Here is a 4694-nt window from a genome sequence, read left to right on the forward strand (position 1 = left end):
CTCCAGAGAGTTTGTTCTGTTCTTTTGCTTTAAAAAGGAAAACAAAGTGTGACTACACATCTATTCTCCAAAGACCATAGCTCTTCGAGGCTGTGAGCCAGATGCCTGATTTGTTTTCCATCCAGTGCTGTACATACAGAAAAAGTCACCGACACAAGGCCATTCTGCCTTTGACCTTCCTAGGGCTGAATGCACAGCTAGTCAACACTGGAGCTGAAAATAGAACCCAGGACTTTCAAATCATTGTTCTGCTCGCTGGGCCGTGCTTCCTCCCATAAGAACTTGGTTAAACAACGTCCTGTTTTGCAAAAGCAGAAATCATAATATACTATCAGAAACTATACACGGAAGAAACACAGGCCTCACTCTCGGGAAAGACAGCATGGTAGGATAAAAGAAGTGTGAATTCATTTCTAGCACTGCAGCTTATAGATTGGATACACTCAAGAAATGTGTGTTGACTCATCGACTTTGTAATGTGTGGCATTTTGAACAGGGAGTTCTCACTGAGTGCCAAGAATGTATTTGCTTGACAACCCACGGAAAGGGAATTGAGGACATTAGAAAGGTTATCATGGAAATGACTGAACGGGTCTATAAAAATGGTCAGGGGCCTGGAGTCTGGGTGTGAATTTTCAGCATAGAGTAGCAAGTGTCATAGGGAGGAAACTGAGGTCTGGTAACACCGTGATTCTTAGCCTGGTGTAGATGCGTGGGCCGTGGAGAGCACAGAAAGCAGACCTGAACAATAGGAGGGTTGGGAGTAGCTGGCACTTTCCCAAGCTCCCAGGAAGAGTGCAGAACTCTCTCTCCTGCCACCATTGTGCAGAGGGCCCACCTGTCTCAGGGTCATCACACTGCATTGGTTTTCAGTGAGCTCTCCAAGGGCAGGACCTGCGCCTAGCACACAGCCTGTCCCAGGAGGCAGCAAACCAGACCTAGAACCAGACTTTCTGAGTTTGAGTCCCGGCTCTACAGTGCCTCAGCTGCGAGACTTTGGACAAGTGACTTTCCTCTCTGTTTCTCAATTTTCTCATTTGTAGGACAGAGATAGTAATAATAGCTCTTACCTCAAACTCATTATGAAAATTAAGTGAGTTACCACTTGTGGCATTGTTAGAATAATACTTGGAATATAATATGCACCCATGAAGTGTTAGTTATTACAGACCAACTATATGTCATGTATAAATGGTTATTCTAGCTAACAATACAGGATAGTTAGAATATACCTGGTGACTTAAGCACTTTGCATGGATTACCCCATGCAGTTTTAAAAACAGGACCATGACACAGCTACTCTTGTTGCTCCATATTATAGATGAGGCACTGAGGCACAGAAGGGTTGAGAAACTTACACAAGGCCACACAGCTGGTGAGTGACAGAGGAAAGATTTGAAACTATATGGTCTGATACCACATCTTTCACCAGCATTCTGGCAATGAAGTATAGATTTCCTGGGAGCCACACTGAGGTAAAAGCTGCTTTATGATGTTCCTACAAGGCTCAAATATATTCATTTATTGACACTTTGAAGGTAGGAAAAAAGTACACATGTGAGATGATGGTGATGAGTAATAAACACATGAGAAATCCAGCTCTTATTAGGCTCATTTAGCATATCAAAAGGTGTTAAAAATAATAATTAGCCCTAGGAACTAAAGAACAAGTAAAACCAGTCATTTTGACACACCAAATGCAATTTGATATGCAAGTGTCATGCTCTCAGGATAACAGCCATTGAATAAATTAACAAAAGTGCTTGTAGGGAACTGGAGCGCCGTGATCTTTTGCTTGTTTCTTCACTAAAACGTACTTAGTTATGATATCTTTTACTTACTTACATTCTTTATCTCTGAATAGTTTCCTCAGCTCTAAACATGAAGAGAAATGATGAGATTATTTTTCTCTTCTCCAAATGACTTGAAACATTCTGGTGTTATGGAAAGCAAACCAAACGTGAGGTTGAGAGATAAGGTTTCTGGCTCTGACTTCATTATCAAGTAACTCCCTCTAGAACTTGAAGCAAATCTCCCAGGCTTCCTGGGCTTACACTTTCTCTACAAATTTCTCTAAAAGCAGATCTTTGGAAGCCATTGATTATAAAATGTGTATACCTTTAACAATTTTTGGTTTTCTTCCTGGGAATTTTCATTACAGGGCATACCTTTCCCCATCTCCCAAACATCTATTTTGACCTTTCTAGAAGCAGAGTATTTTACAATTAAAACACACACTAATTTAATCTTTTCTATTCCCCTTCCTTTTTTTCTTCCTCTTCTTTTTCTTTTTCTTCTTCCTCTTCCTCCTCTCCTTCTTCTTTTCCTTCCTGTCTTTCGTCTACCTTTCTTTCTTTCTTTCTTTCTTTCTTTCTTTCTTTCTTTCTTTCTTTCTTTCTTTCCTTTCTTCTTCTTCTTCTTCTTCTCCTTCTCCTTCTCCTCTTCCTCCTCCTCCTCCTTCTTCTTCCCTGAAATACTGTCACTGAACTAACAGTTCATCTTAGATTTCAGGCAAAAAACAAAACCTAAACCAAAAGAACATAACATTCACCACCACAAACAATAGCTAAAGCTATTCCAACAACTTGGTTGATGTGTGCATGGACTTGTGCACTGAAAAGAGAGAAAAAGCACTCAAGGTATCATTACTGCTTCATTTCTTTAAGGTTCAGGCCCTCTTCCTGGGAATGCATTGTATTTTCTCTCTAGTGGTTATGATCCCTGTGTCCCCCCTACCCTTGATGACAGCACTCTATCCGAGACATAACACTTTTAAATACTAAAATGTCCCAATGCATTTGATTCTGCAATAATCTGCATGTATCAGTGACTAATCTGTGTAAAGCCAAGTCATTTCTTTGCAGTCAGTCAGCTGAGAATACCAAGGGGCCCTCCTTTACTCCAGGCATTTCCAAGTGGGAGAACAGCTGTTCTTTGTTTCAGGAAAGGATGGGGCAAAGGTTAGCTCATGGGTAGAGTTTCCTGTTTGTAATGTCTGAAACCAAGGGAGGTGCCAACAGTTTGGAAGGTTTTATTAAAGAGGAGATAGTTCTTACAGAGGTAAACTTATGATGAAAATAAAATTCCTTCCCCAGTTGATGTCTCGGTACTGCACATGTGCGGAAGACTAGTCATACAATTTCCCTGCTACCATCCTTCCAAGGCTCCTCTTTCCTTGCCAGATAAAGTTCAAACCCTTCAGAACTGTCTAATCTCAGAATTATTTGCAGTTCTATGAACTCAGCTTGTTCCATTGTGAATGGCTTTCCCACATGTCCACCTGGACAGCCCACCTGCTAAGATTTAGTTAGCTCAGGTCTCATTTCCCCATGCAACTTCTGGTAGCTCATCAGTTAAGATAAAAGCCTCTTCCTTGTGGTCTCAAAGCATCCCATGTGTCCCTCTCTATCCAGGGGATTCTCAAACCTGGCTGCACAATGGAATCACCAGAAAACCTATCAGATATGCCAATACTCCGGCCCTGCTTGGAGCTTGATCACACTGCTCTGGGTTGGGGTCAGGCTTCTCTATTTAGTGTAATCAGAAAGTTCTAATGTGCAGCCAATGGTGTGAACCACTGATTCATCATAAACTTTATGACATATTGTATTAAAAGTTTTGTTGAACTCCCTCCAGATTAAGTTTCTTGAGGACTGGAATTTTTTTTTTTTTTATAGTGGTATGAACAGCCTCTGAATTTTTTTTTTTTTTAAAGATTTTATTTATTTATTTGACAGAAAGAGATCACAAGTAGGCAGAGAGAGAGAGGAGGAAGCAGGCTCTCTGCTGAGCAGAGAGCCTGATGCGGGACTCGATCCCAGGATCCTGAGATCATGACCTGAGCCGAAGGCAGCGGCTCAACCCACTGAGCCACCCAGGCGCCCATAGCCTCTGAAATTTAAAAAAAAAAAAAAAAAAAACATCAAATACTGGCAGTGTTCCCTAAATAGTGTATGAGGTATGAATGAGTGAATAACACATACACATCCCAACTTTCTACCCACCTATGTTGAGAAGCTCACTGATGCTCATGCAATTGTTCAGCATAAGACATGTGGAAAACAGAAGAATCAATGTGGATCCCAGGTGTCTGGGGACAAAGGATGTAGTTTAAGAGAAGTGTCTGAGAAAACAAAATAAGGCCTAACAGAAAACCTGGCAAATTTTGAATTAATTAAGAGAAGTGATGAAAAAAATAGAACCATTAAATCTGACCCACGTAGGAACTTCGAGAGGAAACTAATGCAAGAGATTTGGAGGATGGAGATCAGGAGATTGGGAAGAGATTAACTTCTACCTAGACAGGATAGAAATACAAGGTACATGGAGTCTGTCCAGAAGAGACTTAGCTTTCCCTTAAGACTTAGGGTCCAAGGCCTTAGAGAAGGTATCCTAGCAGCCAGAAAGGGAATCAGTAGAGTGGGAGTCAAGCTTGAGCATCACTAGAATATGTTATACTGTAAATGTGGTTCTACAAATCTGTATTTTGTGGGTCATAGTATGTGCTAAGTGATTTATATTTTAATCCATCTAATGTGCAGGCTTAGGCACAAGAAGTAGGCTTCCTTATCACCAGCTTTACAGATGAGTTGATACAGAGGTGATACAGAGGTTTAGGGCAGCTTGGTAAGAGTCCCAAGCTACCTGTAATATAAATAGTAAATGTCACCTTCTAAATGGCCCATGAGTATCAC

This window comes from Mustela erminea, chromosome 6 (assembly GCF_009829155.1).
Source record: "Mustela erminea isolate mMusErm1 chromosome 6, mMusErm1.Pri, whole genome shotgun sequence".
NCBI lineage: Eukaryota > Metazoa > Chordata > Mammalia > Carnivora > Mustelidae > Mustela > Mustela erminea.